Here is a 13,370-nt window from a genome sequence, read left to right as displayed (position 1 = left end):
ATAGTCTCCAAAAACTTCAAATGCTGAAAGATCTTAGTCAAATGACGCAGCAAGAATGAGGAGATGTATGAGAATTGGAATATGATGATGCTGGATTATTCCAATAACTGAGAAAGGTAAATCAGCCTCCTGGTTTTATTGTATAGGCTATACAGAACAATGGGTATTCAATAGATTAAAAAGCCATAGCAGGTCTCATACCAACGCAACAAACAGTTCAGTTCCATCTTGTTAATTAAAAGGTATTGAATATTGATCTATAATAATAAGAGGCAGTGTGTGTGTCTCCTCCATAACTCCAAAACCACGAAACCTAGCAGCCCTAATATTTGTATGCATACTTCTCGACCTCCAAGAAAGTGCATGAATGAAAACTGGGTGTTTGGATGTGTTTAAACACTCTTTTTGAAGATAATTAATGAGGTCATTAAAAAAAAAAAAAAAAAATAGCCTTACCAAAATGACGGTCTGCCATCTTGGTCAGCCCATTGTCATGTCGCTGGTTTCTTAAGCCGCCATTTTGTTTTGGCCTATTGGGATTGTTTACTAACAGGAAGCATGAGCTGGGTTTAAACCGTTGTGAGACAGGTTTCTGCATTGGTCCTGCGGATACACATAGATATTTGGAAAGAAGAGGGTGTCCGGAGAAGAATAAGGTAAGTCTTGTGTTTATGAGGTTTGTAATTTTTGATTTATTAATGTTTTAATATATGACCTGTAGGCCGTTGGTCTCGGTTTGGTCTTGGCTAGATGCTGGGCCTCGCAGTTTTCGGCAAATAAAGTTTTCTAAAAGTTTTGAGTAATGTTATGAACATCTTTGTGTGCCTGAGGTTATAAGCTTTTGGTTTATGTTAGGATGGATGATGGATCGCTTCGGAATCATGTTTTATGACTTTGAAAAGAATTTCCTTTGGTAAAAACGGAGGTTTTGCTTCAAACACCCTCACGGGGTTATTTAAACTCGGATTCGATTTTTGTTTTCAGTTTTGGTAGTCGCTCGAATGAATGAGAATGAGCTGATTCGTCACATGGTCACGGATTGCTTAACCCCAATTTGGGGCCGTTCAAGAATTCATGTTCAAAATATAACATTCAATTTGAATTAAGTTGTTCCTCAATCATAAACTGACGTTTTTGGACGGACGGACGGACGGACGGACGGACGGACAGACAGACAGACATAAGCCAATTGCTTAACACCGCCTTTTGCTTCGTGTGCATGCCACATTGGGTAGTAATAGTCAGGTTCATGATGTTTTTTTCGTTCAAATTTTTTGGAGATTAGCAAAACTATACATTTTTGGAATATTCAAAGCATGAGGAATCCAAAAATTAATGTTGGCATTTGCGTAGACACCTTTGCGAAAATGACACTCAGGACAGTGATGAAGATCTGTAAAAGCATATTCCTGAACGGTATAGACCTAGTAGATCCTGTATATAGGACTTATAGTTCAATCTGATACTAACAAGGCTGCTTTCTTGCTATATAAACCCATACCTATAACTTCAAAGGACTTGCAATATCATGTATTATGTAATACAGTTATATCACAAATATAAAGACTGGTTTTCAATTACCTTCGTTTGTTGCTTTTCTATAATCCTGAGCACTATTTTGAGGCCTCTATTGGATTCCCTGACCCAGAAAACATTGGATTAGCATATTTAATTAAGTTTCTAGGTTGACTAGAAGCCGAGATAGCGCAAAATATGTATTTTATGGCGGCCATTTGGAAAATCCAAAATCTGTATGTGCAAATGCCAACATTGATTTTCGGATTCTCCATGCTCTGATGATTCCAAAAATGTATAGGTTTGCTAATCGCCCAAAATTTTGAACGAAATTATATTTGTTAACTGTGTAGCGGCTGCCGCTGGGTGTTCACAATCGCCTTGCACCTATCAAGGACGCGGAGCGATCACCATGCCGGGCTCGTCCAGGACGCCCGGGCAGGCCCGCGCTCAACTTGCCAGGCCTCGGTCGGGACGCCCGGGCATGCCCGGGCAGGCTCGCCCTCAACTTGCCAGGCCGCAGCCAGGACGCTGGGCCACGCCCCCTGGCGCCGGGCCTGGGCAAACCCCCTGGGTTAATAGATATATATTGCTGACCGATAAACGGGTTTTCAGAGTGCCTGAGTGTTTGATTTCAATAAAGCAACTCAGATGAATTCCAGCTTTTTGTCGCGTCCATTCTTCCGATCGACGTGGGAGCCCCAGCTCCTTCATTGGTGACCTATCGACATGGACACGGCAGTCGCCCTTAAACTGCCTACCTTCTGGGAGGCTCACGCGGTGGTTTGGTTCGCACAGGCGGAGTCCCTGTTCGCCCTGCGAGGCATCACGGCCGACGACACCCGCTTCCACCATGTGGTAGCTGCGCTCGGGTCGGCTACCGCGGCCCGCGCCCTGAGCCTCCTCGAAAGCCCGCCAGCCGCTGACAAATACGGCGCGATTAAGAAGCTTCTCCTCGATGCTTTCGCCCTCCCATCGGCGGAACGCGCATGGCGCCTGCTCGAACTGCCTGAGCTCGGCGACACGCGCCCTTCCGAGCGAATGGACTACATGCTTTCACTGCTCGGCGAGCACTCTCCGGCATTCCTGTTCCGGGAGCTGTTCCTCCGTCAGCTGCCTAACCCGGTACGCCTCGCCCTGGCAAGCACGACGATCACAGATCCCCGGGCCCTTGCCAGAGAAGCCGACAAGATCTCCGCTGCAGGACGGCGCATCGCAGCGGCGACATGGGACCCACCGCCGTCCGACGCAACAACCATGGCGCCCGAGCACCCGGCACGGTCGACGGCCGAACTGCCGACGCAATTGGCGGCCGCTCTACCGTGCCGACCACCTCCAGCACGACGACCGAGGCCTCCACCCGACCAAGCGTGGTGTTACTATCATGCCAGGTTCGGACAAAAGGCCCGGACATGCCGACCCCCGTGCACCTTCGGCAGGCCGGGAAACGGCCGGGCCGGCGTTCATTACCAGCCATGAGCGCCGGCCACACGGGCAACTTACTGTTCATCACGGATAAAGCGTCCGGACGGCGCTTCCTGTGCGACACCGGCGCCCAACTGAGCGTCATACCCGCCTCTGACCAGGACAGGCAATCCGCGGTTTGCGGCCCCTCCTTGGTTGCGGCCAACGGATCGACTATCCGCACCTTCGGCCCGCGCAACGTCACCCTCTGCTTCGGCGGCCAACGCTTTGCTTGGACGTTTGTAACCGCCAACGTGCCCATGGCTCTGCTAGGCGCCGACTTCCTCTGCGCACACGGACTGCTGGTGGACGTCCAACGGCGTCGTTTAATCAACGCTGAAACCTTCAGCTCCCTGGTATGCACATTGAGCAGCTCCGCGCCGACCGAGCTGGCATGCACCGTCCCGGCGGCGAACGAGTTTGCTCGCCTGCTCACGGAGTTCCCGGCCCTCACGCGGCCGACGTTTTCGGCCGTCGCAGTACGGCATGGGATCGAGCACCACATACCAACCACGGGCCCGCCGGTCTACACCAGGGCCCGCCGCCTCGACCCAGCCAAGCTCGCCGTAGCGAAGGCCGAATTCGACACGTTGGAGCACCTCGGCATCGTGCGGCGCTCCGATAGCGCGTGGGCCTCGCCACTGCACATCGTGCCAAAGCCGGGGGGTGGATGGCGCCCGTGTGGCGACTACCGCCGTCTCAATGACGCTACCACCCCCGACAGGTACCCGATCCCGCATATCCAAGACTTCTCCGCCCGTCTGGCGGGACGGGTCATTTTTTCGAAAATTGATCTCATACGGGGATATCACCAGGTACCTGTCAGGGCGGCCGACGTCCCTAAAACGGCAGTCATCACGCCGTTCGGCTTATTCGAATTCTTGCGGATGCCGTTTGGTCTCAAGAACGCGGCTCAGGCGTTCCAGCGCTTGATGGACGGCGTGCTGCGTGACCTGCCGTTCCTTTTCGTTTACCTGGACGACATCCTCGTCGCCAGCACGTCCCGGGCCGAGCACCTCCTCCACCTCCGAACACTGTTCGGGCGCCTCAGCGAGCACGGCCTCATCGTCAACCCGGCCAAATGCCACTTCGGCACGACGGCCGTTGATTTTTTGGGCCACCACATCACCAAGAACGGGGCCGTGCCGCTGCCAACCAAGGTCGAGGCCATCACCACGTTCCCGCGTCCCCGCACCATAAAGGCCCTGCAGGAATTCCTGGGAATGGTGAATTTTTATCACCGCTTCGTGCCCCGCGCTGCTCAACTCATGCGGCCCCTCTACGAAGCCCTCCGGGGCAAGCCGGCCAAGCACGACATCGCCTGGTCCGCAGCAATGGATGCGGCCTTCCAACGCTCAAAGCGGGCCCTCGCCGACGCAACACTGCTCGCTCACCCGGTGCTCAACGCTCCCATCGCCCTCACCACGGATGCCTCCGACTACGCGGTGGGCGCCGTACATGAGCAATGGGTGAACGGGGTTTTTTTTTTTTTTTTTTTTTTTTTTTTTTTTTTGTATACAAGATCGAGGCTCGTGAAAGAGCGAACATTAATCACACAGAAAGACAAACCGACACATAAAACATATAACATAGGGAGCGGTAGACAAGATGGGGGGAGAGGGGGAAGGACACAAACACAACATTTGAGAGCAGGGACCGAGAGACATGGAGACATCGAGAGATCTGAGAGAGGGCGAGGGCTTTGGGGGGGGGGGGGGCATGGGAAGGGGGCGGTGGGAGAGGTATAAAACATATGGATACTGCCAGGACTTCCAGGAAAGAAGTTGGAATTTCAAACAAGGTGGATCTGGGGTGAATTAGCGGGGGTAGAAAAGATCAAGGTTTTGGATGGGGGAAGATAAGAGATGGTGGTGAACAGCTGTTTTAAAGACCTGGAGGGAGGAGTGGGATTGAAGGGAGTGAGGTAGTTTGTTCCAGAGGCGGGAGAAAAGAGGAATGAAAGAGTGAAGGTGAGCGGAGAGCCGAGATTTCGGCAGTTTAACCATCAGAGGGTTGCTGGCAGATCTTGTGCGACCTGTAGGAATATTTGGGGGACAGAGCACAGAGAGAGCTGGGGGTGCAAGGCCGGAGAGGAGTCGGTAGAAGACAGAAAGACCACCTACCTGCCTGCGGTGAGTGAGTGAAAGGCCCTCAGAGATAGCTTCATCGCGGGAGATTCCAATAATTCTGAAAGCTTTGGTTTCAACAGCGTGAAGCCGAGCTAGGTGTGAGGCAGGAGCACCGGCCCATAGGGGAGAACAGTAGTCCATTGAGCTGCGGATGAAAGCCTTGTATGTGGTGAGGAGCTCAGGTGTGCCGAGGAAGGACTTCGCACGACGGAGGATGCCCAGTCGGCGACTGGCTTTGGAGGCCAGCTTGGAAATGTGGTTTTCCCAAGAAAGATCATGGCAGATAGTGAGACCCAAAATCTTGAGCGACAGAACTTCTTGGAGAGGATTGTTGAGAAAGTAGATGGGAGGGTTGTCCAGTCGATCTTTTCGGAGAGACATAGTAAGAGTGTGAGATTTGTCAGGATTGAAAGACATGTTCCACTTGTTTGACCAGTCTGTGATTTTGTCCAGGTCTTCAGAGAGTGAGGAGGCAGCAGACTGCCGATCTGAGGGAAGAGGAATGGAGCGGCAGAGAGTGGAGTCATCAGCAAAGAGATAGAGAGGATTTTCGAGAGAGTCAGAGAGATCATTGATGAAGACCAGAAAAAGCACGGGGCCCAGAACACTGCCTTGGGGAACTCCAGCCTGAACAGGAAGAGGAGATGAGAGAAACCCATTCAGGGCCACACGTTGACGACGACTAGAGAGGAAGTCCGCCAGCCATGCGTGGAGATTTCCATGGATACCAAAGGAGGAGAGTTTGGTGAGCAGAGCGGGGTGCCAGACCGTGTCGAAGGCACGTGATATGTCGAGGGAGACAGCTCTAATTTCCTGTTTGGCATTGAGGACCTCCATCCATTGTTGAGACAGCAGAAGCAGCATGTCCAGAGTAGAGTGACCTGGTCTGAAACCAAATTGATGATCAGAGATCAAGCCATTGGAGAAGAGGAAAGATTTCATATCAGAAGCAATGATGGATTCCATGACTTTGCTGATAATTGGGAGAAGGCTGATTGGTCTGTAGTTGCTAGGATCTGTTTTTGCACCTTTTTTGTGCAAAGCGGTGATGTTGGCTGATTTCCAAGCAGATGGCAGTTGACCTTGAGCAAAAGAGAGGGTGAAGAGAACAGAGAGAGGGTGAGATAGAGCAGCAGAGCAGGATTTTAGGACCCGTGGGCTGATGCCGTCGGGTCCAGTTGCAGAATCAGAGACGAGGGTTGACAGAAACTTTTCCACCTTGTCAGGAGGAAAGGACACGGAGTCCAGGAGCAGCAGGGTACGACTGGGTATGGTGGGTACAGAGAGGGATGGGTTTGGGACACAAGATTTAGAGGCAAACACAGAGTTGAGGCATTCAGCTTTTTCACGTGCGGAGTCAGCTGTGTAGCCGTTTGAGGTAAGGGAGGGGATGGAGGGGGAACAAACACCAGAAACGGATTTGACCAGACGCCACCAGGATTTGGAAGAGGGAGACAGATAAGAGAGTTCGGTCTTGAGAACGGAGAGATATTGTTTCCTGGCTCTCCTGAGGGTGGACACACACTTGTTTCGGGCTTTGTGAAAGGAAATGAGATTTCCTTCCGTTGGATTTGCTTTCCAGGAGACGAAGGCAAGTTGTTTCTGGGCAACAGCCTCACCACAAGATTCCGTGTACCATGGACGGGAGGAAGGGTATGACAACTGAAGACGAGATGGGATAAATCTGTGCATGAGAGAGAGCAATTTACTTTGGAAGAATTCCCAGGATGAGTTGATGTCAGAGGTGGTAGAGATGGGAGACCAGTCCAGATGATTGATGGCTGCTTGAAGACCGTGCCAGTTGGCCTGAGTGAAATGCCAGACTCGTCGACGCTGAGCAGGCTCCCTGAGGATGGTCAGAGAGATGTCCACTTTAACAAGGACATGATCAGATGATCCGATCGGAGCAGAAGAAGAGCAGCAGACATTTTCAGGGAAGTTAGTCATAACCAAGTCCAGAAGAGAAGATGTTCCGTTGACTGAGATCCGGGTCGGGAAATTGACAGATTGTGTCAGTCCCAGTGAGTCGCAGAAGTCCTTTGCTGAGGAGCCATGGCTGGTGAGAGAGGTACCCACACCCAGCCAACTGGCATGATGACAGTTGAAATCACCACATATGAGGAAGAGAGAGTTGGGATGAGTAGATAGAAGTTGGTCCATATCATCAGACAGCGAGATGTAGATGGAGTCATCACTGTTTGGTGGACGGTACAACACACATATGAACAAGAGGTGGGAGCGAAGGGGAAGCCGTAGCCAGAGGTATTCCTGGGGGTGAGGTGGAGAGAGTGCAGTGCAGGGCGAGTGAGGAAGAGAGTTTTTGATAAAGATAGCAACCCCGCCTCCAGGACGAGGCTCAGGTCTATCATACCGGAGGAGGGAGTAGCCCGGGAGAGATACTATGGAATCAGAGACATCATAAAGGAGGAAAGTTTCTGTTAAGCAGATCACGTCTGGTTTGACAGAAGCAACCTGTATGGAGAGATCAGTTAAGTTTGAACGAAGGCCCCGGATGTTTGAGGTCCATACCGTTAATGAAGAGGAAGGGGGAGCATCAGATACAGAACAGGGGGGAGGAGGGGTAGGGTAAGATGTGGAAGAGGTGGAAGAGGTAGGGAGAGCTGTTGAAGGTGTGTCAGAGATTTCAGAATAGCTCGGAGAAAGGGAAGGATGGGGCGGACAAAAGGTTTGATGGTGATTGGGTGAGCCACAATGAGGTGTTATTTGAGGAGGGGGAAGAGCGAGGCAGAAGGTTGGGGGAGATGGAGGTGAGAGTTTGAAGGGGGAAGAAGCGGGGAGGACGCTTTGAGGAGGGGGAGTGAGAGGGGGGAAATTGAGAAGCAATGAGGGTGGGGAGATTTGAAGGGGAGGGGTGAGGGGGGAGTTTGGGAGGGAAGGGACAAGGCGAGGGATTTGAAAGGGATGGGATATGGGGGAGATTTGGAGGGGAGGGGTGAGGCAGGAGTCTAGGAGGGGAGGGGCGAGGGGGCGTCTTGGCGGGGAGGGGTGAGGGGGTAGTTTAGGAGGGAGGGGGCAAGGGGGGAGATTTGAAAGGGATGGGTGATGGGGAAGATTTGGAGGGGAGGGGTGATGGGGAAGATTTGGAGGGGAGGGGTTATGGGGAAGATTTGGAGGGGAGGGGTGAGATTGGATTTTTGAAAGTGTACGATTTATGGGAAACGAACATTTATTGCAAAATGAGTTTCTTGTGACCTTCGAGTTAAAAATACGTTTAAGGACGCTGGATGGAGGATGGAGTGCAGGAGAGTTTAGGGAATGTAGAAAAAAGGCACTATAGGAGATGGATTTTTTTTTTGGGATGAATTGATTTGGTGAGCAAGTCGAAAGCAGCCTTTTGAAGAAGAAGAAGAAAAAGGTGTTATAAAATATGACGGAATACATAACTTGAGGGGAAAGTGTAAACATTGAAGGTTAATGAGTGAAAACTATCTGGGGAAATGGGGGAGAAACACGTGGTCGAAGAACGAACGAACGAATAAGAATGAATAAACGAATGAGAACAGAGAAAGAAATGTTTTTTTTTTTTTTTTTTTTTTTTGAGTTGAGATTTACACAAGGAAGTAGGCTATGGGTGAAAAGACTGGGAATACAGAGAACGAAAGTTATTGGATCACAAACGACGGACCACTGAGAGAAAAACAAAGCCTCAAGGTTGTACAGTGCACACTGTACAAGGCCTCAAGACACGACACGGCAAACAGACGATCAATTTATGAAAGATAAACACCGAGAAACAACCAAAGTTGCACACAATAACTTCACACACCGAAAGATAAATACAGTTTCGACAAAATACAATTGTGAACAGACTTAACTTCGAAAAACGTGGAGACCGTGTGGAGCTTCGAAAATCCCTGCCGCCGTCTCCAAGATCTCCGGGCGGCCCGCAACCTGGGGGTCAAGCTCCACCGTACTACGGCCTACCACCCCCAAGCAAACGAGCTCAAATACAGCACGTTTGACCGGGAGCTCCTCGGTCTACACCTGGCCGTCCGCCATTTCCGCCACCTCCTGGAGGGCCGACCTTTCACGGCGTTCGTCGACCATAAGCCGTTGGTTTACGCCATGGCCAAGGTCACGGAGCCATGGTCGGTCCGCCAACAGCGCCACCTCTCCGCCGTGTCGGAGTTTACCACGGACATCCGGCACGTCGCCGGCAAAAACAACGCCGTGGCCGACTGTCTTTCCCCGGCCTGCGCGAACGCGGTCCACCTGGGCGTGGATTTTGCGCTTATGGCGGCGGACCAAACCACCGACACCACGGTGCAAGCCCTCCGGGCGGCGGACACGGGCCTCCGCCTGGCCGACATCCCCTGCGCGGACACTGTCCTGCTCTGCGACGTCTCCCAAGGCCAGCCTCGCCCCATCGTGCCCGTCACCTGGCAACGCCGCATCTTCGCCTCTCTCCACGGCCTTTCCCACCCGGGCCGGAAAGCTTCCCAGAAGCTGGTGTCGGCGCGTTTCGTCTGGCACGGCCTTCGTCGGGACGTCCGCGATTGGACCAGCACCTGCACGGCCTGCCAATGGGCCAAGGTCCACCGACACACCCAGGCCCCGCTGGCACCTTTCACCGTGCCCGAACGACGTTTCGACCACGTCAACGTGGATCTGGTGGGCCCCCTCCCCCCGTCACGGGGGTTCACACACCTGCTCACCATGGTGGACAGGACCACCAGGTGGCCGGAGGCCGTTCCCCTCGTCTCCACCACCACCGCCGACGTGGCGCAGGCTTTCATCGCCACCTGGGTCGTCCGCTTCGGCGCACCGGCGGACATCTCGTCAGACCGCGGACCACAGTTCACCTCCGAGCTGTGGGGCGCGGTCGCCCGCAACCTGGGGGTCAAGCTCCACCGTACTACGGCCTACCACCCCCAAGCAAACGGGTTGTGCGAGCGATTCCACCGCTCCATGAAGGCCGCGCTCATGGCCGGCCTTCAAGACGGCGGTTGGGCCGACCGGCTGCCGTGGGTCCTTTTGGGCCTTCGCACGGCCCCCAAGGAGGACCTCCGGGCATCCACCGCCGAGCTTGTCTATGGCCAGGTGCTACGCGTCCCGGGCGAATTCGTGCCCGACGCTACCAGTCCCTGGTCCGCAGCTCACCAGCGCTCGGACCTCCAGGAGGCCGCCCGACGGTTTGCCCCCGTGCCAACATCCCACCACGGTGACCCCCAGTCCTACGTCCCCCCAGCACTCCGCACAGCGGAGTATGTTTTTGTGCGTCACGACGCACATCGGTGGCCACTCCAGCCGCCGTACGACGGGCCCTTCCGGGTGCTGCGACGGGACGACAAGTCGTTCGTCATCGACATCGGCGGCAGGTCGGACCGGATTGCAGTGGACCGCCTCAAGCCGGCGCACGTGGACGTCGACCACCCACCACGGGTGGCCCTTCCGCCGCGGCGAGGCCGCCCCCCATCCACGGTGCCCCCCACTCGACCACCCACCACCTCACCGGACCCCCTCCCACGACCCGCCAGGGGTCGCTTCGGCCGGGTCATCAGGACCCCCCTCAAATTGACCCTGCCGGTGCAAGTCGATTCTGGGGGGACGTGTGTAGCGGCTGCCGCTGGGTGTTCACAATCGCCTTGCACCTATCAAGGACGCGGAGCGATCACCATGCCGGGCTCGTCCAGGACGCCCGGGCAGGCCCGCGCTCAACTTGCCAGGCCTCGGTCGGGACGCCCGGGCATGCCCGGGCATGCCCGGGCAGGCTCGCCCTCAACTTGCCAGGCCGCAGCCAGGACGCTGGGCCACGCCCCCTGGCGCCGGGCCTGGGCAAACCCACTGGGTTAATAGATATATATTGCTGACCGATAAACGGGTTTTCAGAGTGCCTGAGTGTTTGATTTCAATAAAGCAACTCAGATGAATTCCAGCTTTTTGTCGCGTCCATTCTTCCGATCGACGTGGGAGCCCCAGCTCCTTCAACATAGTGAACCTGACTATAATAGCCTATTTTAGATATGGGTGCATATTAAATGCCTGTGTTTTACATAAAATGCTTGCACGAATGTTTTGATAAATAAATGAGTTGGAAAGTACCAACGGGAGTACTGTATGTGTAAATCAAAGGAATCTTCAAAAAACGATCATCTGTATCCAAAATCAAAAGCCATGTATAATTATCAATAATACAATACAGAGAAAAAGAGCAGTGTAATTGACATTTTGCTAATGAAAGACCAGGTGAAAACCCTGAACGACACTGGTTCGCTTAAAGTAAAAATAACAAAACCGATGTCAAATAAACCTATAACCCTATTTGTGAACGTCTGTTTGTTTGGTTGTGCCTCAAGGACAGCCTAAGGAAGTGACTTAGAGAGGGGAGGGTAACTTTTCACGACAAAAAACATGGACGCATCAGATTTAGACTGGGGGCGTGGCAGCAGGGCGTGTTCAAGGGGCGTGGCTTCCTCTGACTATAAAAAGTCCACTACACACACGTGACTGACTATTTCTTTTGCGGCCAACGCCGGGTAACTCTGCTAGTATTCAATAAGGGAGACCAGTGGAGGATTTCTTCCATTTCTAACCCCTTTATTTCCTGGTTTAAGTGTGACAGAAGCTTTGATTGGTGGAATTTCAACAGCGGTAAAAACCGGTTAAATAATTGAATCCCTTTAGCCCCGTGGTTCTTAACCTGGGTTCGACCGAACCACAGGGGTTCAGTGAGCCAGTCTCAGGGGTTCGGCGGAGGTCCTCCGAAACGCATTGCAATTTGTTTTTTTGTTTTTTTTTGTTTTGTATCAATTTTGAATCTATGTGTAATTACGCTTATTATTAATATTATTAGTATTTTGCTATGCATGTTACGAACGAATGGAAATGTTATTTGTAATTGTATTCCCATCCCATTCATGGTTTCTCTGGTCTGTGTTTAAGATAAGTTGTTTCACACTGACTGTAGTAAGTTGAATCAATGAGCAACTTGCTAATTATTCTGTTGATGGTGCTTACTTACTTACTGGATTTTGGACTTTGCAGGTGTTCGGAAATTCCAGTGAATAGCCTCGATTAGCTTGCCGTGTGCTGTGCGTCATTGGTCGCGCCTTACTTTGGAGTTACTGATTAATTTAAAAGTAAGTTGGCAATGTTTGTGGATATGCAGGGCAGGTTCAGTTATATTAAAGTCAAAAGTCGATGGTGATTATAAAATATGATTGAATTACTCAGAAAATTAGGTGGAGGTGATATAACTCCTTTGGTTGCAATTCAAAACTAACAATTCACAGTTTTCTATGTAATATTATAATGGGATTTGAGGTGACATAGAGTTGAGTAGATAATAAATGCCGTCATCGTAACTATAAGTTATGTTTTCTTCGTTAAAATTTCTCAGTTTTCATAGGGGTACTGATTATATTTAAGCATGTTTTAATTTTTGTCATATAATTATTTGCCTGAACTCAATTAAGATCAGTTTGTTACTTTTTTTTTTTTTTGCAGTATGTCGAGCAAAAAAAGGGAAGTGGTCGGAGGATTACGTGCAGTACGGGTTCACATGTTTGAAGAACGGGACGGAAGTCAGTGTCCTCAATGCATGCTTTGCAATGTCAAATTGAGCAACTCCAGCCTAGCACCAGCAAAACCACAGGAACACTTCAAAAAACTGCATGGCGAGGGGCAGTACAAAGACGCAACGCTGGATGAATTCAAATTGAAGAGAGTCCGATTCGACGCAAGTGCAGCAAGCCCACGCTCGGCTTTGTTCCAATTGACAAACCTGTCCTCACCGCATCGTATGACATTGCATACCTGATCGCAAAGCAGGGCAAACCGCACACCGTTGGCAAGACACTCATCAAACCGGCCACGTTGAAGATGGCCGACATCATGCTGGGAAAAGCTGCTGAAAACAAGTTGTCTCTCGTTCCACTCTCAAATGACACCATCAGATGCAGAATCGACGACATGAGCGACGATATCCTCGCCCAGGTAGTTGCAGATTTAGTTGCGAGCCCGACGAAATTCAGCCTTCAACTCGACGAGACCACCGACATTTCGAATTTGAGCCAGCTCATCTTATTTGTGCGTTATGTCAAAGGAGACGAGATCAAGGAAGACTTTCTGTTCTGCAAGCCTCTCACAACAACGACGAAGGCAGCTGATGTGAAGAAGCCTGTGGACGACTTCTTCAGAAGCAACGGCCTGTCGTGGAACATGGTGTCTGCAGTTTGCTCGGACAGAGCTCCAGCCCTGCTGGGATGCAACTCCGGTTTTGGAGCGCTGGTGAAGGCCGAT

Source organism: Myxine glutinosa, chromosome 11, assembly GCF_964187855.1.
Source record: "Myxine glutinosa chromosome 11, kmMyxGlut1.1, whole genome shotgun sequence".
In the NCBI taxonomy this organism is placed as follows: domain Eukaryota; kingdom Metazoa; phylum Chordata; class Myxini; order Myxiniformes; family Myxinidae; genus Myxine; species Myxine glutinosa.
This window is presented reverse-complemented; position numbering follows the sequence as displayed.